This window comes from Abramis brama (assembly GCF_963993115.1).
Source record: "Abramis brama genome assembly, chromosome: 10".
NCBI classification, from domain to species: domain Eukaryota; kingdom Metazoa; phylum Chordata; class Actinopteri; order Cypriniformes; family Leuciscidae; genus Abramis; species Abramis brama.
The window spans coordinates 11,451,632-11,475,026 of NC_139972.1; the positions used below are offsets into that span (position 1 = coordinate 11,451,632).

Below are 23,395 nucleotides of genomic sequence, written 5' to 3' on the forward strand. Positions count from 1 at the left end.
CCTGGAAGTGGGATCCCCCAAAAAAATCAGCAAAAGGGACAGCTTTTTCTTTTCTTAAGTGTACAGCATTGATCCTGGGGAGTAGTTGGCCGGAATAATGATTGTTCTCTCGGCTTACTTTGCTGAAACTCTGCAAACACAAGGCATGCTCCAGCACACAAGCATTGATGCTGTCCTCAGTAGGGTGTCCTGTGCCTGAAGGGCAGCGTTTGCAGTGACCTGGTAATCTGCTGTATCCTCCGCATCCTTTGGGCTTTCATGCTTGGAGAGAAGCCAGAGCTGCGCCGCTGATGGTGCCTTCAGGCCCTCGCTGATCCAGGTGAAGGTAAGACTTGATGACAGGAGATTTGAGAGTGGAACATTCCAATTGTTTAAGCCTGCTCTCTCTTTGTACCCATATATTTACCCAAAGGTTTTGTGGCTAGACTGGAATTTTAGTTTGCAGGAAAGTGTAGGAGATCACGAGGATGTTTTTCGAGATGCTGTGAAAAACTACATATAGTAAAGCCCCCCCGCCCCGTCTTCCTGTTGCCTATGTCAACCGAGGGTCTCCAAATCCCACACTGACACCTTCACAATCCCAACTTGGCCTGGCAGTTTTACATGTGAAAGAATATTTAACTTTTCACTCAGCCATTCACAGTCAGGGAGCGGTAAGAAGGCCTAAGCTGGCCTGAGATTAGCTTTCAGGGGATAATGCAGTGAATTGAACCCCACACATACCACCTCCTGGCCTCTCTCTTGTTCTCAGGGTAACCAAACATAAGTTGGACGGATAGGGACCCTTGACCATTCTTTTTAACCTTACAAAGAAGCAAGGGGGAAAATAAGAGTTTTCATATAGCTTTAGATTTGAGGGCAAGGCTTAAACGGTGGGGCCAAACAAAGGAAAAGAAAGTGAAAAACACAAAGAAAATTTACAGAATTTCAAAGATGTTTATATTAATCAAATACTGTTGTGTGATCTGTATTTCTATAGTTTCTATTGATCAAGGATAAAAATAAGCAATTTTATTTGATTAGATTTATGTGAACTATGGGCTATATAGCCTACTATAATGAAATGAGTAAGAATTATTTCATCTGGTTAGAGGGGTTATATGAAAGAATTCTGATCTATTCATCACTTTTTTTATTGTCAATGTGTAAACAACATATTGACGAAACTTAAAAAAAGAGACCTTCCCCGACTTCCCCGGACAATTTACACTTTCGTTCCCTCGATTTATAAATCTTCTGCTCCGAATTTTTTTGTTGTTGCTTCTAAACAACTAAATTATATTGACTCTTGCATATGTATGCCAGTGTAATTTTATTGTTTTTGTAAATATTGTGAGGGCTATATATATTTTTTTGGTCAAATTTACAAAAACAAATAAACAAACAAAAACGGAATGGCTTAGTAACTAGTCATTACATTATATAATGCACTTTAAACATTATATATGCTGGATTTATTTTAATTAAAATAATTTGCTTAATAAAAATACTTTTATTAATTAAAACAATTAATTAATAATTTATTAATTAAATAATTTTAAAAAAATGGAATCTGAAGAACCTTGGCTGGCAATACCCAAAATGTTTAATTTCTAATTTGTCACAAAAAAAAAGTTTTTTTTTCTTTTTTTTTTCTTTTTTCTGTAAAACCTGATTATTTAAATGAGCAGTATTTGATGAGGTCAAGAATGCCAATCTATTTTAAAAAAATAAAATAAAAGATTGATAGGCATAATGTAAAATGTATTGAATTTGAGACAGGTGACACAGTGAAATAAGAGTCCTTCACAAACGGGAACAAAAACTAGTCAAAGCACAAACACACACAATTTTTTTTTTTTTTTTTTTAAATCAGGCAGATATTTGGGGACATTACAATTTTTGTTTATAAACTATAGACTACACATGATTTTATTTTCAAAAACATAATTTTAAACGTAACTCCGTAAATTAATCTAATACGGTTTACTTCCAATATTTTACAGTAAAATAGATGTCATTTTAAAATACAGCATTATATTTACCGTATGCGGTAATTAAGGTATCTTGCATGTTATCAAACACAGTTTTATTGTAGTCATTTTTACACGTTTTAGCCCGCGTAAAAAGCGCTCGCGATCTCGCGCGCACCCCCCTCCCGTGCGCACACATGGTACGAGCCGACTGTGGATGGTGGAAGCCGCTTGTCATTCCTCGGCATTCCCTCCAGCCTCCAGCCTGTGCTCCACTGCTTTCCACTGCAAGCGCTCACGGACTCAGCACTACAGCACTACAGCACACGGACGCTATTCGCCCTCCAGCTCTCCGCAGTCAAACACACGGCTTGTCTTATTCATGCGCACTGCTCTCTCTCTCTCGCGCTCTCTCTCTCTCTCTCTCTATGCGGCGCCCTGGACATTTTCCCTCCTATTCATTTTCCAAACGGGAGATCATGATGATGAGACACCGAAATTAAGAGCATAACACCTTCCGGAAAAGAGACCGTAACCTCCAAGCCGCTGGATAGATAGACGCCTTGTTCTTCAGCAATGGTGAGATGCATGTTCAAGAGAGAAAAGTGCGTGTTGTTGCAGAAACAGCTGGAGCGTTTTGGTTTGGGCTGTGCGCGAGGATGCTTGATACTATTACGCACAGTCTCCTCTGTTATTTATTATGGAGCAGCTTGTAAACTTGCAGCATGGAAGGGCAGTGTAAAGTAAAGAGGGCTTGGCTGCACTCTGTTTTCCATGTAAAACCATGAATTATTGCTTAAGGATAAATGATTCATATCTCAGTGTATTTAAAGCCTCCTTCTATCCTTCTAAATAGAAGTTTGTTCTCGTTAACTAGGGCATTTTGGGCATTTTCCAGCATTTAGACTCAACACCCATCCCATATTAATGGGCCGAGGGTGTACCTGCTTACTGCTGCATGTTTCACTCCTCTATGATCCTTCACTTAAGGATGTAAAACGGATGGATGACTATAGTTTAAGGATGTAGAGAAGATAGTGTTTGACTTTCTACGGTGGGTTTGTTAGCGTTGTTTTCTGGCAGTGGGATACTGCGTTTCCAGATTGATCCTGTAAAGCAAATGGGCATTTACAGCTCTTGTTTTACCTCCTACTCTCGAACTCCCTCCTATTTAGGCTCTGAGGGTTTGTTGTGAGGGGCATTCATGGCTAATGCGGATGTATTTTATGGAAATAATGGCAAATATTGGCAGAATATGCATGGATTTACAGTACTACAGCTGTGGTAACCTGTGTGTTTCATTGTAATTGTCTTTTTTTTTACTTTAATTCTGTTTGAGGAAGGAGAGAATAAAATTCTTTGAGATGTTAAATCTTATTTTTATTCAGTAGCACACATGTGCATTCCTCATAAAAGCAGGGCTGTTGAAAAATTGATACGGTAGTAGATTGATAGAAGAGATGTTATACAATATACATAAAAGATGCACAAAATATATTTGGACACACTTAAAATAGGGTATGGCATTGCATTAGACAAAACATCAAGCCAAATTTATTCTAAAGAAAGATGGCACAAGCACACTTTCAAGACAAATATTTAATAAAATAAATGTATTTGTTTTTAAATGGTATACTGAAGTATTTGGACACTCTGTGGTTGTCAAACATTCATAGTTAAAGTGAACTAGTAGACCATTACAAGGACCAAGGAAGCATTTGGTTAAAGTGCAGAATTGCTCAGAAAATTGGTTTGATATTTTGGATAATTTTTAAGTGCATCTTAAGAGGACGCATTTTTTAGAGGGCCACTCTGCTTGAAACAATACCAGAAAAATAAACATTTAATCAGTTTTTCATCATCAGCAGGATATAGTAACACTTTACAACAAGGTTTCATTACTTAACATTAGTTAATATCATGTAGCTTATGTTTCAAACAAAATATGTAGCTTCTTCTCTACCAACAAAAATGGATCCAAAGCAAAGCTCCATTGGCTCTGCACTTAGTACAGCTGAAGACCTTAAAGGGATAGGCTAGTTCACCCAAACATTTAAATTCTGTCATCAATTACTCACCCTCATGTCGTTCCAAACCCGTAAGACTTTCGTTCATCTTCAGAACACATATAAGATCTGTTTGATGAAATCTGAGAGCTTTATGTCCCTCCATTGACAGCTACGCAACTACCACTTTCAATGCTTTTGTCAAAACAACATGCATGCATCGTGGAGATTAATGTTTGGTAAATTATGTTTTTCACTCGCGTCACTTCACAAAACTGAGGTTAAACCACTGGATTACTTTAATGATGTCTTGACTATATTTCTGGGGCTTGAATGGTAGTTGCATAGATTGTCAATTAAAGCCCCGTTCACACCGCCAGCGACACGCAGCGACAAAGTGACATGATCCCATTCATTTCAATGGAGCGCTGGCGACTTCCGGCGACACGAGCGACAGTGACCGTTGGCGACAGAATGTGGGCGTGTCAAGCGACGCGAGACACGTGACAAAAGTTCAGAAATTTCAACTTTATGTAAATGAGAAGCGATTTTCGTGACAACCAATAGGAAAGAAGACTTTCAGTGGAACTCATGGAAAAGAAACTGTCGACAGTCTCAGTGAGTTTAATTCACACATTTAGTTCGAGTGTTGTAATTTTATGATGCAAGTTTAGCACTGCTGCAGTTCATTTTACAGTTTCCCCTGCATTATGTTGACTATTAGGGGCAAGAAAATTGATTATTTGTCAAATTCGAATGACGTTTTAGTAATTTATGACAGTATGAGTTAATTTGTTGATTGGTCAATCGTTAATCTAGTAGGCTGAATGATTTAATCCACTGAACACTGCTGTGGTAATATAAAAACACTCTCCCAACAGCATACTGTTTCTTTTGAGCCTAATTTCTAGTCAAATTAAAATTATATAGTTGTATATCACTTGTGATTGTATTTTCTATAGATATGGCCAGACATGCAGTCTACCAATAACATTAGAGCGACAGCACTATGAACGCCCACAAGCGACTCACAGTACAGAGACTAGCGACATACAGCGACAAAGTCGCTGGCGGTGTGAACGGGGCTTTAGGGACAGAAATCTCAGATTTTATTAAAATACCTTTATTTGTGTTCCGAAGATGAACGAAAGTCTTACAGGTTTGGAACAACATGATGGTGAGTAATTAATGAGACAATTTTTCTTTTTGGGGGGAACTATCCCTTTAACTACATTAGTTAACATTGAACTAACAATTAACACATTTTTGATTTCACATTAGTTTATTTTCAATGTTTTACTAATAAATTTATTAAACCCAAAAGTTCTGTTAAAATTAGTTAATGCACTATGAGATAACATGACCAATTAATAATTGTATTTTATTAACTATCATTAACAAAGATTAATAAAATGCTGTAAAATAAATGTTTGCTAATGCATTAATTAAGGTTTACAAATTAGACCTGATTGTAAAGTGTTACCTTATAAACCTTATCATGGCTTAAATTTAGTTATTAATTAATGTAAAATTTTGTAAGCCTGAGTTTTTTTGTTTTTTTTGTGTCCGCTGAGGGTAACAAGCATCGTGAGGTTAAATCCGCGCGACCCAGAGTTCTGTAGTGTGGCGTGAAGTGTTGTGTAGCGGTACTAAATGAGTCTGAAGTTGGTGGGTCCCCATGGGTTTGACCTTTCGAGGACGGCCCTGTATTCTCCCGGTTGTCATGGTCCAAGCTGATGAGGACTCTGGGATGGTCCACACAAGCGAGCGATTTCCATGAAAAGAAAAGCTCAGGCAACTCTCCCTTTGTTCGCCCTTACAAAGAGAACGAAGAAAAACATCAGGCTAATTTCTTCTCTCTTATATCTTGTTCTAATCATTTCTCTTTTTACAGTATGCAATGTGAATTTACTTCTCAAGAGTGATCTTTATGAAAATTAACTTGTATGTGGACTTTTTGATGGAGAACATTACATAATTTGGACATTTCGCTAATGAATTCACCAAAATGCAAATTTTTCTAATAGTCCAAGCTCTTTCATGTGGGTTTGGTTTGGTTTCATAAACTACTGACTAGTTTGAACTGCAATGAGACGAAACAATGATGGAATCAAACCAATGAATTGCTTGCACTCCCCAGTGACTCTTCTTTCTGTAGGGATGCTGAGTCTCTCATGTAATAAGGCTTCAGCTATTGTGAAGGAGTGTAGACATCAATGTGAGGTGGACTCACAGCGTGTAAAGTGTTGCTCATTGCACCTTCCTGTTATTAAGGAGCCCCAGAATAGCACCCCTGCCGGGTCTCTTTAAACCTGCAGTGCTAGAAACATCTGATCACGGTCTTCACAAGACTCTTGTGCAGTGAGGCATTTTTCTTATCGAATAACACCAATAGTAAGAAGAAAACGTCATTTGCTTACTTTTGGGATTGTTCCTGCAAGTCCACGAATCACGATTAGTCAGTTTTCCTTAGTATTAGCTTTAGCATTGTTAATGGTTATCTATAATTGTAATTAAATGCAGAGGCAACTAAATAAATAAACCATTTGTAAAAAAAATAATAAAAAATAATAATTGTTGGCACTATCAAAGTATTGCTCTATTTGTTTTAGCAACCTGCCTAAAGCAACATTGGCTCAACCAATGGTGTGAGTTTAGGGGGCGTGGCTATCTTCCCAACCAATGACAGATAAGGAGTGTTCTTGCGGAAAACTGTTTGAAAACCAACCCAATCTCATGAGAAAGCGTTATTGTTTTACAAGTTGGGGATTTCGTATGAATAAGTACGAAAGCTGTAGTATGTTTAGAAAAAAGTAGCATGAAGGTCCACCCCTAAAGGTCCTAAAGTTCCAAAAGTCGGAAATTTTCGTTTGCGTTTTTTCATATTCGTGAATATTCGTCATTCGGTGCCTGTGAATTGTCAAAACACCATTCAAAATGCTTGCTACGGATGCGTAAAGCGCAGAAAAATCTAAACTGATTCGAATTTTTTTACAACGGACGAAAGTTTCGGAGGCAGTGGGCAAGCGATATTGACATAACGTGAGGTCGTATTTATTTTTTAACGTGCGAAAATTTCGGATGCAAATTTCGGACTCAGTGTGCAAGGGCCTTTAACCTAACCCATCAATGGGGTGTAAGGTTGTACGAAAACATATGAATACGATTGTACAAATTCATATGTATTCCCCAGTAAGTCGCCAAAACTTAAAACTTATGAGTTGCCGTAAGAGTGCGTTGTTGAAGACAAATGTCATTATTTTTTGCAGTTCTGTTAAATGCCATTGTTCTCTTATATGCGTTAAAATGTTGCGTACGCTGAAACAAAATTGGTGTAGGTTTCACTTTGAAACCATTTTCACTTTCAGTTTTCAAATGCTAGTAAATTTCCCAGATAATTACAAAGACACAGCAAGTAACAAATTGATTTAATGTGAATTTTTGAATTAGAAAGACTGAAATAGTATCTTCTTACTCCAATAATCTTATTTATTTACTTCGAAAAATAAGTTTATATGTGTAAGCTGTTTGAACTCCAGTAGAGGCTCGAAATGAAGCTTTAAAGGGATAAACAATCCTACCAAGAAGTATCAACATAGACACATTTGCTTTTGACACATCATGGCATTAGTTTTCAGAAGCAGAAACGGATGTCTGACATCAGATTATGAAGAACGTATTCAGAACTGTAATACTGTGCCAGATCCTTATGACAACACAGCATAGTAGTGTTTCCATAAGCTAAAGTTAAGTACACTGCTGGGTAGTAAGGAAAATAAGGAAAGAAGTAATAATTGTGGTGCAGGGGGATGGTTATGAATAAACGTATACGCAAAATTGGATCAATGATCTGCATTATAGCGGTGACCTACTATATGCTCAGTCCATTTGAGATCAATGTGAAAGCTGTGTGACCCTCACTGACTGCTAATGCAATTAGGCCTTTATTGTGTCAGTTTATAGCGCTGTAAATACCACCACCCCCGTTATTCACCAAGATTAAAAGCAATGGCTACACCTAAACCATAAACACCAATTTGTTCTAATGGCCACTTGTCAGTTTGTAAGATTGTTTGTTAAAAAATAAATGCGAGAGTCATTTATCTCCTAAAGGATTTTTTATTTTTTCTCCACAAATGAATCAAATGTCTAATTTGTGAATGTGATAGCATGTTACCTTGTGTGTTTGTTCTTGCTCGCAGTCAGTGAGGACAATGCAAAAGAAGCACATAACTCAAATACTGCTGTATGAAATGCCTATTTCTTTAAAAATGCAAACTAGAATGTATCAAATTGGGCATATTTCTTTTAATGTACGTAATGTGTATATTTATGGATATTTGACAAAATTCGAAAGGTTTATGTTTAGAGATGCAAGAAAAAATGCGAAATCTTTAGAAAAGATGCATAATGTGACAAATGCATTCTTTGCATAATAAATATTTTGTCAAATAATTTAGGCATTTTTCTTTTAATGCAAGTATTTTACCTGGGTTTCAGTTTACAGAAGTCTAAACTTTTTAATAAATGCGAAATCTTTAAGAAATGCATTTGGGCTTCATTATTTTGATCTATCTGTATGCTTATTTAATGTAGGATAATAATGTATGGATAATTTAACAAAAGTCAAAATGTTATGCTAAGAAATGTGAAATCCTTGAAATGCAAGAAATGTGTGAAATCTTTACAAATGTATACATGTGTATATATATATTTGAATTTCTTAATATTTTCCATTATCTGCATTTTTAAAGATTTCACACATTTAATATTATAAAACAGTTAAGACTTTTGTGAACTAAAAATATACAATACTTGGATTAAAAGAAAATGCATAACTTGACCAAATATTTTATGCAAAAAATATATATATATTTTTTTACATAATATATTTTAAGGCATCTTTTCATCAGGCATTATTTCTTACATTTATATATAAAATAGTTTTGAACTTTGTGAACTAAAACCCATACTAACATTAGAAGAAAGATGTCTAATATGACCAAAAAAAAAAAAAAAAAAAAATATATATATATATATATATACTTTTTTTAATGTATTTTTAGAATATATTTCAGTTTTTAAAAAGTCCCCAAAAATTCTATCAATACACTTATATAGTTGTATATCAGTTGTATATCAATACACTTATATAGTTGTATATCAATACACACTCTTCAAAAAGATAAAAATGCTTTAAATTTCAAAAAAAATTTATTGTGATAATTGCCTGAAATAACACTTCTCCTGAAATCCTGCAAAGACAAACAACCAACAGCTTCCGTGGCATCCGGTAATTAGCACTAAAAAAGGTCTTACTCGCGACTCTGCAATGCCTCAATCAAAACAATTCATCATTGTTTCCCACCTCTGTTTGTTTAAACGCTTTGACAGGAAGAGAAGATCTTACTTTAAATCAAGCTCATTGTCACGGTCACTTGTTTTGGGAGGAATCCGCTAATTTGCGCATGCTAAAATGACCAGAGCTTTGCTTTGTCCCTCTCAGACGGCGTATAAATCACTGTCATTCGGGACAGTTGGTGCATTAGCTTTGCTTTACGAACGCAGCCTTCCCGTTCACCTTCTCAACATGAACGCTATTAATGGCGATGATGAGCGTAAAGGGTGCAGGGGGTGTATTTGCTTGCCTGCAGCATTATGTTTAGTCGAAGCTGCAGTCTGTCATGCTGTGATTTATCGTACATAAGGCTAACGGCAGCCTGTCGAGATCACTATTTTTATTGGACTTGAAAGTTGGTAGAGGGGGAGAAAATATCCATGGCGCTCCTCATTTCCAGAATCACTGAACGGTGACTGGTCAACTGAGCAGTTGAGATTTGGTGAATGAGGGATTTCTCTCTCTCTTTTTCTCTTTAGTGAAACTTGGTTAATCTTTGGGAAATTCTCATTGAAGGAGACACATTCTTGTTATGGCAACGCAGCTGTCAGGGATTTGCGGCATTACTTTTTAAAAGTGAAGTGTAGCTGGGTGTTTTTATGAAATGTGACTCTAGCTTTTCTGTGTGTTGGGGGAAAGAAAAGCTTATTCTTCACTCCAGTGGGCTTGGACATTGTGTATTCTAAAAGTGGGATCAGGAACAACAGCTGCCACATTTACATTCAAATGACTTTCAAGAGATCCTACTTCGTAGTCTGGGCACCTATTCCCATGCAATTTCACCAGGTATACTCCCTCCAATCTGGGATGCTCACTGCCCAAGCAATTTTATGCCAAGAATGAAAAAATTAAACGGCAATTCCACATTTTGCATAGAAGCAACTATTTAGGAAGGTTGAGATTTTTCCCAGAGAAATGAGAGAGGCAGCGTTGCTTGTAAACCCCTAGGAAAGAAAATCTGTTGTTTCTCCTTGACTGCAATGAGATTACATGGGGACTTTTGCTTAAGTCTTTGGATTCTCAGATGTTTCTACTGAGAAAAAGACCATAGTAAGCTCACGTTTCCTCTCGAGATATTAATAAATTGTCACTGTCAGGCAAAACCGCTATTTTTAAGAAATTGGAAAGAACGCTTTTTTTTTTTTAATAATTAAACACTGTGTTGTCAAAGTTGATATTGGGGCTTTATGGTCAGACACTTGGATCGGTCATTTTATTATTAACATTTTACCAAAATCAAGCTCAGATAGAGTTATGAGATTTTTGACCAGCGAATTTCAGACATGCATGATTTTTCTGTCATTAGAACGGCCGCATCTGAGACAGTAAGTGCATCGCATTATGTTTTCATCAACTTTTAGGTTATAAAGTTTACTGTAGCTATGTAGATGTTCAGTTTTTCTCTCATTTGGCCAAAATCTCATTTTATTAAAAGATGAAGTGCTATGCACAGGCAATTTATGACAGTACTGGCTATGACTCAACGACAAATGCTAGAATAAGACACACTTCTCCACTCTTCAAATACATAAAACATTAGCCTTTATATATCATGTTTCTTGAGTAAAGAAAATGCTGTACTTATTTAAGCAACGAATTCTTAATTTACCCTTGCACTGCAAACAAGCAGAGATGCTCCAAAATGTCTGCGACGATTCATTTAATCTTTACTAGGTTTTACTAAATTTTTCATTTAGGTTCTACCGACATCTTAATCCAATGGAGTTACGAGGTTTAGTCACAAGCTCTTTTTAATACTTTTCATTGGTTAAATAATTGCAAAAACCACAGACAGACGTAAAGAGTGACCAATAGTAACGATTTATGAAAAAAAATACGAAATATGGAGATTGTAGGTTTCTATGGAAGCTTGTTTCTGCCACAGAATAAAAAAATTTAAAAGATAATTGCGAGTTTTTATCTCACAATTGCGAGTTTACATCTCTCAATTCTGACTTTATTTCTCAGAATTGCGTTAAGTCAGAATTGTGTGATATGAAATTGCAATTGCGTGTTATAAAGTCAGAATTGCGAGACAAACTCACAATTCGGACTTTTTTTCAACCAATCGTCCCCTTGGAATTATAAGGTTCTATCTGCGTTCTGAGCAGTTTTGAGATATTGAGCTTTAAAGTTTTTGCATTCCATTCGACTGTGTAGAAAGAACCTTTTTATTTTCTAAATAAAAAGTTCCAAAATGTACACAACTTAAAAAACAACATCACATAATGTAAATAAGTGGTCACAGAATAAGAATGTGAATAACTAAATTTTGACAAAAATGTCAGATAGAACCTTATAATTCCAAGGGGATGCAATTCTGACTTTATAACACGCAATTGCGAGTTTATATCTCACAATTCTGACATCTTTTCTCAGAATTGTAAGATATAAACTCGCATTTGCGAGTTATAAAGTCCAATTCTAAGGAAAAAATAATTGTTTATATCTCACAATTCTGACTTTATAGCACACAATTGCGACTTCATATCATGCAATTCTGACTTTGTATCTCCCAATTCCGTGTTATAAAGTCAGAATTGCGGGATATAAACATGCAATTCTGAGAAAAATGTCCGCAATTGCGACTTTATATCACACAATTCTGACTTTATAACTCACAATTGCAACTTTATATCATGCGATTCTGTGTTAGAAAGTCAGAATTGTGAGAGAAAAAGTCGCAAAAAACGTGCCCCTTGATACAATGTAAGTCACTTTGTAAAAAAGCACCTGCCAAATGCAGAAATGTAAATATTTTGTTGCTACCTTATCTGTATTTATGTTGATGAATGTATTATGCTCATTTTCCCTGTTTGCGTGTTGATTTCACTTATTTTTTACACTTAGATTACCTTTGACTTGATCTAATGCTCACTTAAAATTAATCTTTAAAAAACTTGACAGGTTAATAACACCTTTAAATGTAATCTTTAGCGAATCTCTAAAATAAATATCCATTTTTTTTATGCAGGACATTATGATGTGGTGATGCCTAAATTCACTTATAGTATAAAAAAAAAGATCGGTTTTGTTATATTGGCCATTTATGTTCATTGGCGAGAACAAGGAACTAATTATTAGCTTATTGTTGTTGGGGTTTTTATACCACAAGAATTAATTTTCTGAGATAAAAAGGTGCATAGATGTAACCTAACTGAAAAATTCAGTGAAATCTCATGAGATTTGAAAGAGAAACCTCTGAGCAATACAATCTACCTCTGGGAAGCTATTTGTTACCCTTAGAAAAGTCCCACAAATGCAGATCACCCACGGCATCGTAAGTTGAAAGCTGAAGTCGATTTGAAAAATAGCAATTGAAATGTTGAATTGGTAAAACAAATGATGGGTTTGCTTCGGTTGACATGCGAACGCAATGTCTGCTTTGAACGCTGGGTAATTAATCAATTACTGGCTATTTGCCATCAGCAGCAGTACTGTGCCAGAGTGAGGTCAGACTTGAGGTTTCTTCATTTATCCTTGTATACTGTGGCATTGTCTGTTTTGTTTGAGCAATGCTAATGCACCTCATGGCCTGAAAATGACCTTATTACTCATCTCGGGAAAGAAAGAGATTCACATGGATGTTTAATACCAAATGTTTTTCTTTGTTGGCCAATTGGTTGAATAGTTAGGTGATGAATGAATCTTCGCACCGTTGTGTTTTGATAACAGTCAACACTCGGCTTTTCGACCCCAGGACCTTTTGTGTTGGAGCCTAAAACTTCTGCCTCCCACAATCCTGCGGGGTCGCCGCCCCCTGCCTTGACTCACCTTTGTGGTGATGTTTAGATACAGGTTTTACATTCTCACAGAAAATCCTCCATGTATGTGGGTGGATGCCAGAACATCACTGCGGTTGAATATTGCATGTTGGTTTCTAAGAAGGGACCAGTCCTCCCAATGTCTGTTTGATTTTTAACACGAATGGTGGGTCAGTGACTGGATCCATTATTTATTTGCATAAATACATAATGTATTTTGTACAATGCCTTGACAGCTTAAAGTAAAAATCAGGGTGAAGAAAAATATTTGTTAAAAGATTGAATTCTTAAACAAAACTGTATTAATAGTTAAGCATAATCCTTCATTTTCTTAAGCTAACAGGCAAAATCTATTTTCAGAAACAATACAAAGATTACATTTTTTAAGAACTTGGCACACGTGTTTTAAACTGGATGTATAATGGTTTTTTTGTTTGCTTTTCTTCCAAAATCAATAAAGAAATACATAAAAATGCAATTCATATATATAATGGCTTGGCAACTCTTAGTAATTTTTTTTACAATTTCTGAAATACAATATTTTTATTTTATTTTTTCGGCGGACATAAAGCAAAATCAGGGTGATTTATACAATTGTATTGATATAATAATGAGGACTTTTTAGGTCATATTTTTATTTTCAGAAGACATACAAAGATTACATTTCTAAAAACTTGGCACAGGTGTTTTAAACTAGATTTTTAAAAGATGTTTTACTCTTCCAAAGATGATTTTTAGTACTAACAGAGCCAGAGTTACGTGGGATAGTGACATGATGTTATTTTTATTTTATTTTTTTGTCCAGATCTATTCATTTTTGGAAATACTTAATGCACATATACAAAGGCATGCCAACTTAACTATGATGAGTATTTCTGAATAAAAATACATTTTGATACTTTTAGGGGGGTGTAAAGTAAAAATCAGGGTGATACAACTGTCTTGATAAAAACAATTAAAAGATTATATTTCTAAGAACATGGCATGTGTGTTTTAAACTAGATCCTTTTCCCTTTTCTTCGTTTTGGACACTCTTGTTTGTCATTGACCCATGTGCCAAAGTTTAATGCTTAGGGTCAGGAGGTTGTTCAGTCCCTGACCCTAAATATGATCAAAAGTGATTTTTGCCTTAGCAGACACCGCTAATGAACATCTTTGTATGATATTGATTTATTTTCTCCTCCCTGAAAGGCCTGCCTAATGTTGCCTCTCACTAGTGGCTTTTCCCTTGTTCTTGCTGGAGGATCTCATTGTTCCTACCAGGCAGAATCTGCTCTTGAAGTGGTCTTTGGAGAGGGGGCTTCGTGTGAAAGGAGGAGGCCTTAATATGTGCACTTGAGCCTCTCTCCAGAGAGGATGGAGGTTCATGTTACCTCTCTTGTGCTGAGAGAAACAGTGCGTCCATTGTGTGCCGAATTTTACCCTACACATGTAGCAATTTCTGTGATGATTCACATAAGTCACTGGAAGCTAATCGCAATCTCCTTGAATGAGTCTTAGATTTCAGCTTTTGTCGCCGGAGCTTAATTCACTGTCACAAACTTGAATGTACGCTTCCACTCAGGTGTCTGGAAAAACACCTACTATACGGCCCGTCTGTCTGAAGTATGTCGGCTGTAGATCTTACAAGGTGTTTTTTAGCAAGTGAGTATTATGTGTGCTTGCCAATTATTTAAGCTTATTTCCAGGACCTATTGAGGAAATTGGAGCCATTATAAGATCATTGAGGCTTTACAGGCTTAGGACTCTTATATAAAAGCCTGTCTCTGAATGTAGACCCCTTTAATGACAATGGAAAGAGATTTATAATGTTACATTTAGAGAACAGATGCTAAATTATGAAGGTACTGCAAAAAAAAACTAAAAAAACATAAATTTAAGAGCCATTAGTCGGAGCTGTGGTGCTCATGTGGACTAATTTCTAGAAAACTTCTTAAAATGTTTTTATAAATAACCTCCTAAAGCTAGGATAACCTCCAAATTGTCTTAAACCCTCAAGATGTTTAATTGATTTTGTTAGATAATACTAATGAGGGCATTGTGTGAGGACCCTATTGGAATTGCTCCGTTTACACTAACTACATTTCAATCATGACAACTCTCTAAGTAGTTGAGGCATGTTTATGAAAATGACAATAGCTATGTTTCCATCCACCAATTTTTATGCACATTTTGGGATATCGCATTAAAAAACGTTGGATGGAAACAGCAAGATGCCCATAAATAAATGTGCATAAAAAAACTTGTGTGTGGTCAATTGAGTAAAAATTGAACAAACATACGCATAAACTAAAAAACAAATTTACAGAATAAATTCCTTGATGCGCATAAAAAACTTGTGTGATGGGATGGCATAACTTCCACCATCATCGTCACCATCGTCAAAGTGGTTTGGTATAATTACCTACCAGAACTGTCTTACACGACTGTGTTCCCAAACAGCAGGCATCTGAAAGCAAGATAGCATGATCATGTTTCGTGTGCGTGCTCTGAGGTGCAAGTCATTTATTTTATATGAAAATTATTATATACAGTTGCTTCTCCTGCTGCAACTTCAATTTTTCTTGTTATATTTAGCACAGATCCAGTTTATCAGAAAGTAACGATTTTGTTCTCTTCGACTCACTGGATGGAAATGGTTATTTGCAAATGTTTTATGTGATATTCCCGTTTTGGTCTTGGCGAACTAGATCTGCAATGCTGCTGCTGCAGAATAGACATACATGAATCCTGTAGCAGATTTAGGCAGGTGGAGCTGGGGGAGGTGGAGGGTTTCAGAGGAACTAGCTTACAGCAAACATAGAATGACGTCAGAACCCGGAAGACTAATTCGCCGCTGGTTTCTTCGAGATTTTCCTATGTTTTTTTTTTTTTTGTTATTTATGTGTAAAATAAGGTCTGTGGTAAACATAACTTGACTATACTTTGACGTTTTGTTCCACAACGTAAATTACACACATAGCGAAAACGTGAAGTTTTAAGCATTTATGTTTATTTTTGAAAGTGTACGTTTTTAACAAGTAACTAGATCACGTCTAACGCGTTTTTCAGGTTCGAATCACACAGAACGAGCAGTGCGCTGCATTTTTTTTATGTTGCTAGGCAACCACTGAAACAGCTGTCCTGTCATCAAGTAAACGTCAAATCAGCCTTTTATTAACTTTATTTACTTTCTGTTAACGTTGTGGTAGTTACGGTTCGTGAAGTCCTTAAGCTCCTGGTAACCTGTGAGAGCACCACAAGTTTATCCTCCATCATCGCACTCTCCCGGCGTTCAAGCAACTGTAGCTTTCATCACTACAACGGATGGCCCGCCTCTCCATTCATTCGATTGGACAGTGGAAAAAAACGCGATGACGTCGGGCGCTTTTTCCGTTTTTTGTTGTTTTTTTCAAATGCAAAAACTCGAGGCGCATAAACAGCGCACAGAACGCTCACTGTCATTGGAAAACAATTGAAAAACGGCGCCTCTCACTGCAAAAAACGCATCAGGTGTGATCGGGGCCTAAGACAGCTTGGGGTGTGAGTGTGTGCAGTGTGTGTTGTAGAACAAAATGTCAAAAGTATTGTCAAGTTATGTTTACCACAGGCTTTATATTACTCATAAATTGAAAAACCCCATTATAAAACCCTGTAGGAAATTCTTGAAGGAACCAGCAGTGAATTAGTCTTCGTGGTTCTGACGTCATACTGCACCACTCTATTGAACCAGACTATTAAATGTCGAGCAAGCAATCTCATTGGCTGCAATCAGCCTGCGCTCTCTAAAGTTTCATGGCAGAAATAGATATAAAATGCATATGGATGTGCACTGAAGTGACACTAATGATAGATAATGTAAACAGTGATCAGTCATGATGATCACAATCATGAAAATCATTTGGTTGGACTGTTCGTAGAATTAGATTTTGGTTTCATGCTGACTTTAAAGATCGTTGTAAGCATAGTTATATTTTAAGCTGCCTCATGGATTGAAGGTTGCATCATAAAACAAAGAAGTGACACATTTTGTGTTTGTTATCGAGAGTGATTCAGTCATTTTGCCGGGCAGCGTTGAACTCCAGTGGCCATGCTGCAACCTCAGCTCTAGAGAGCGGGAAAATAAAGGCAGTGACTAAGCCTGGGCCGCTGACGAAACACGCTCTGTCCTGTGACAGATCTGCAGCCTCCTCTGTCAAGAAAGACTCCAGGGACTCGAGTGAGAGCCAAACGGAGGAAGGGAGAGCGTGTGCGTGCGCGTGTGTGTGTGCGCGTGCAAGACAAATACGAGGCAGAAATGAGAGAGCAGGCCACTACGCAAAACTGTGGGAACGGAGAACAAAGTGACATGTAAATAATAAGATGTACTTATGGATTTTGAGAGGTACATTATCCGGGTACTTCATGTGACAGCCTTCACATATTTTCCTGCTATCAGACTAACAAAGTGGAGCCCACGTTTTCTGCATGTATGGATTCCTCTCTTCAGATTAGACTCCCCGGTGGCGTTTCATCATGTGGCACATAATCTTATGCAAGATGGTGAAATGGCAGTTAATTTGCAGGTAATTAGGCCCTAGTGATTTGCCATTGAAAGGACACCAGAAGTGAGGACTGTTTGAATGTCTCGCAGGCGGCGGCACTCATTACGTTAGGAATGTTTTTGCTGGAATAACTGCTACGTAATGTTCCAAGGCGTTAATCACTGAAAGTCATATAATATTACGTTAGATAAAAGCACATTAGGTCTAGAGTCGTTTCTGGACGATTGGGCGGCAGTTACTCAATGAGAAATGGTTTTGTGTTGTAAGTGTTAGGAGGAAATGCAAAAAATGTCCTGAATCATCATTGCGGTTCACTGATTCGGTCCCATGTTAAATAGGATGTTAAAATAATTTGTCTTTAAAATAGTTTAATACTTAATATGCAGAGACAACTGTAAGGAGGACTGTGTTACCTTTTAAGGCCTATTCCAATTTACTTTTATGATGATGATTTATGATTACTAAATGAAATAAATAATCAAGTAAATTATATATATTTTAAATAAATACAATTTTATGTTATAAAAAAATATATAATTAGCTATATATGTTTTGTTTTAGTGAATATTTCACCTGAATGTAAAAACATGTCTTTTTGTTCTTTTCATTGTATTAAATTACTGTTTGTTTTGTTTTGTGCTTCTTTTTTTTTAGATTCACATTTGGAGCACTGTCTGACTGTGAAATGTAATGTTTATGAACCCTTCAGACTGAGCCCAACATATTACACTGCCATAATATGACAGTATTGCTTTTTGTGTTTATTTATTTTGTAAATATGACTCTAGGCTGTTTTTTATCGTTTGGATACCAAATAATTCATTTAAATATGCAAGCATTTTGGAATAGAAATTGATGTTATTACATTTCTTCTTCTTTTTTTTTTAACTTTTGTGCTGTTGTGCTGTTCAGACTTTTAACTGAACAGGATAACATTTTCCTTTTAGTTTCATTTATTATCTTTGTCACAGATTCTGCATTGGCGTCCTTGTGGGAAGCTACTTATGAGTTTGTAAATCATAATTATGAAATAATGTGCATTCTTTGATTGGAATAAAATTGACTTCACTTCCCAACTAAGACAGGATTTTTTTTTAGCACTAATAAAACGACAAAGGAGCAAAGGATGCACATTAGCTGTGTGACTGATGCTTTATCTCTATTTTTATTTTATTTATTAATTTTTAATAATTCCTGTCTGACCAGTGTGAATGATGGGAAATTTAGTTTGGGTGCACCAGTGTTATTTTAGTATCTTTATTATATACTATTATCTTTTTTTTTTCATTTTTTTTTTTCATTTTTTGAATGGTTTCATATTTATTTCTTCTGTTTTCAGTTTTTAGTCATTGTGTTGTCATATGTCATTATTTGTCATTATCGTCATTATTAATTAATACGTTTTAGCTTATTTTTTATTAGTTTTATTAGTCATTTTTATTAGTTTTTCCCCAGTAAACTTAAACTTGCACCCGAACTTGAAGTGCTAAAACAACTTAAACTAAACGAAAATGCGAAATGTTCTCTGGCAACTAGCTGGAATAAAATAAACTTAAGTTAATATTTATTTTATTTCAAGTAATGGCTTTTTATGGTCTTAGTTAGCTTAGTTGGAGTTCTCAAACCAGAGTGGTATTTTCTCCCAATTTTCATCAATAGCACACAAACCTGAATTTTACCATATGCATAATTAGACTTTATTGTGCTCAATAAAAAGTAAATGTGCTCAAGAAAGTTTCCCATTGGTATCATTATTAGCTCACAAATGTGATCATTCTGTGATCAAATGTGATCACACATAACCTTCAGACACGTTCAGAAAAAAGGTAAAAGCATAATTATTATAATAGGCATGAATATTGGAAATTGTATTACACTTGAGTTTGCTATTAATATAGCTGGTATGGGATAGATGCAATGGGTCTTGAGGAAAATCAGCTCTGATTCTGAAACGAAAGATATGCTAAGCCATCTATACAACAGCAATTACGGCCACACAATTAAAAGGCTTACTAAGGAATTTGGCCCCTGCGCATCGGCCCGTTCTCATAAAGAGGGTGCGCTCATGCAGAAACACCATAAAGATAATTATGGGTGGCCATTTGAGAAAGCTGAATCCGTGAGAAATTAAACGGAACAATGGAAATGACAGCCACAGCTATCATAGCCACAGCTAATACTGTACAGTTTCTGTTTGGTGGACTGAATGATCAAATCTTATACGTTTGGGTGACTGACTGTGATTGGTTGCTTGACATGTCAGTCATACAGTCTGTGGTTGGTCCTTGGCCAATGAAAGCTGCTATGGAGTTCAGACCTTCTGCCGTCAGTCTGAAAGTCTGGCTAAGCAAGACTAGATTTCAGCGGCCTTATGGCCGGAACACATTGTGCGATTTTGTGCTGTTTCAGACGAAAGATGACCAATCGCGGTGATTTCTGTGGTCGTGGCTCCTAAACGGTGGACCTACGTCGTACAGTGAGAGAGGTTCAAAGACGGCTGTTGTCACGAACTTGCGACCAAAAATAGGCTGAGACAATTTTCTGACAGTGTCAGAAATTTAGCATGATCATTTCACAGTGTGTTTGCCGCTACGACCTACGTCTACTGACTAGCCAATGAAAATGCAACATGAAATGGCGTATTGATCAACGCAACATGGCGCTAAAACTAACCTCAAGCTCCTTTTGCAAAATTGGCATGCCAAGTTGGCCTCTTTTTCCTAGTCATGACCGCATCCATATTCTCCTCTTTCACTTCCTCTTTTTTTCAGCGCACATACAACACTACAATTGGTAAAGTGTGATTGATCTTGTTTATTCCTCTATATACTAACGATTCAATAGATGTCATCGTACAGTCTACGATTAGACGATTATGTCGTAGCCAAATTTAATATATCCATGTTGTACAGTGTGATTTAATGATCTTATAGGATTGCCGTAATCGCGCAGTCTGTAGCAGGCATTACAGGTTATGTTCATGTATTTGGTTTATTGGCAATGTCAGTTATAACACATGGCAAGAGAAGATCAGCACTTTAAGGACACTTCACGAAGTCTTGAGCCAGTCAGACAGAAATATTGATCCACTCTAATTTGCTTTTAAACCTCCCACGCTCTTTCCTTACTCCTCTCTCTATAACTCTCTCCTCTACTGAGTATATTTAGAATGGCGGACTACCATGGTACTGTATTTTTTGCACAGCATGCAGATTTTTTTTTTTAATGCATGCATGTTTGACATGTAGTTCACATGAATTGTCTAGCATTATAACATGGTATACTTGCTTGTATCATTGTATCACAAATTTTCCTTATGTTTATATATTTCAAACAGAGTAACGGACAGTTTTTGTACAGCTAAAGTAACTGGAAGCTAATGAGACCGGAAGCCTTGACACAATCAAGTTACAATGGCTGCGCCCGCTCTTACGTTACGAATAAGGTGAATACTGCGTGCAGCTTCACACGCTTTCACCGCTACTGCACTGTTTGTTTAATTAACTCCCGCCAACCTGCCAAATACTGGTGGATTTCAGTAGTGGCGTGTAACGCAGTCACTCCTACTAGCCACTTTGGCGGGTTGTAGTCTTTTAAAAGACATCTGAAATATTAAAAAGACATCTTAAATAATAAACTAAGTGCAGTGTAGTGTTGTCAAAAATCTAAATATTTCGATACATGTCGATACTGAAATATCTGAAACGCTTCTAATATTCATTTCCCGCAGAATAGATACACGATACCAGCTGCGCTTTCTCGCTCTCTCAAGATCTCTCCAACAGCGAGTTACACACAAACCCGCCTCCCCTCACTCACTTGTTTCATTTGCTCCGGGTGAATACTGTTGGTGTTACAGGGCTTGAATTTATTGCGTGCATAAAGCCGTCTCTCAGTACTAAATCGGAGTTATTTTCGCTGCTTATTGCACTTAAACAGTCAAATACACACAAAATAGTGTCAAAATACGTTGCCTTGTCAATGTCTTGGCAAGTATTCACGTGAACACACTCAGTTATGTTTTAAGTGAATGTAAACAGTTGAGAAAGAAAACACGTGTAGCAGTATAATGGATATTTAAAGTGACAGCAGCCTAATAATATTACAAATATTTTTATGGCAGTTTTTACCCTATGGTATCGATGTCAAAATTGTGGCCAGTGAAAAGGCTGAGTGGCTAGTAACTTTGGAAAACCACTAACCACTGGCAGGTGAGCAAAAAAGTGATTGTCAAGCCGTGATACTTAGGGTTAAGGATTTTGAAAAACGCCTAACCGCAAGTACTTTATTATCAAAAGAATTAGGGATGCTTGCCTTAGCAAACCGCACTAAGAAGAAAACACGCATGTTTCTCTTTTTGCTGAACCAGGCATGAAGATCGATTTTAGCAATAAAGCGGTCTCTGACATGTTCAGTGAAGAAACTTTATTAAATGGGAAAGAAGAGGGAATTGGTAAATTGGCCTGTATGGCTAGCCAGAGGCAGAGTCTCTCTCTCTCTCTCTCTCTCATCACTTTGTTTCCTTAGCGAACTGGCTTCGGTTCAAGGCCTAGTGCGTGCTCGGCTAGAAAGGTTTTCAAGGGGCAGGGCCCAGCTCTGAGAGCGACTTGTCAATATATTTTGCGAGTGTTAGGCAGCAAAGTGGAATGATAGCTCTCAAGGGTACTGCCCTTAAGCTGTTTCTCTATAAATATTAATCAGCCCCACAAGCCTGCCTGGAAGGTGGCTCAGCGCTTTTGGGTTGTGTCATTGACTGTGCTTCAGTGTGACAAACTATGAAGAGAGAGATGAGATGGCATTTAGGGCACGACACCGTTTTCAACTAAAAATGAAAAACTTTTTTTATGTGGTTTGGCCCATTAATTTACACGACAACAGCGTTTTGGGGGCACTTGAAAAAATGCAAATTTTTCAAAAAAGTTTCAAAGTGCAAGTTACCGTATCATCTCTGTGTAAACTGCAGAAACGTGGATTTGTGAAAATGGTGACGTCATGCGCATGTGTATTACGTGTTCAGTCAATAGACATGTATTGTTTCTTCACAAAGTCACATCGCCAACTATACTGGCCTGGCAGCAGAAAACAGTCGTTTTCATAGAGCCATGTGAATGGGGATCATTTTGATCTGTACACGAAACTCAAAAATGCAAAGGAAAAACTTTTTTTTTTGTATATTGTTGTCATATAAACCTACCCTTAATGACAGCTCACATTTGTTTTAATTTCATAATTCAGATTCAGAGTGGCACCCCAAAACTGATTATCAGAAACTGCACCCCAAAACTGATATATTAGCAATTATCTGTCTGCATTCTTCTTCCTGATAATGTTTTCATCTGTTGAATATGTTTTTGTTTTAGAAACAAAGTACTGTTTGAATGTTTTTTATATATAATAATAATAATAATAATAATAATAAATGTTTAATAAATATTTCTTAATAAATTGGGTTTTAGAATTGGGTGGAAAGCATAAAGATATAGAAAAAAATGCAACATCATTAAATTATTTAAATTCACCCCATATTTAGTTCATTTTGATTTTGTGATAAAGAAAACTAAAAAAGAAAAAAAAAGTGATTTACTTTGAAACAGTTTTCACCCAGGAATTGCTATAGTAAAATTCACAAATATTTACAAAGACATTTAAAGACTGGAATAGTATTTTCTTGTAAAATGTACTTTTTTTTTCTTTTCTTCTTTACAACTTTGATAATTTTTTTATTTTTATTTACAGTTTAACTAATATGATT

The 23,395-nt window shown here is 36.4% G+C and overlaps 1 protein-coding gene across 1 annotated transcript in view; it reads left to right on the forward strand.

Moving 5' to 3' along the window:
- Positions 1–2,059: 2,059 nt before the first annotated feature.
- The window catches only part of tenm4 (teneurin transmembrane protein 4), a 242,867-nt gene continuing 221,531 nt past the window's right edge, over positions 2,060–23,395 (forward strand). The window contains exon 1 of the mRNA XM_084126175.1: positions 2,060–2,531. The gene's annotated coding sequence lies outside the window, so the exon portion shown is untranslated. The remainder of the gene's footprint in view (positions 2,532–23,395) is intronic.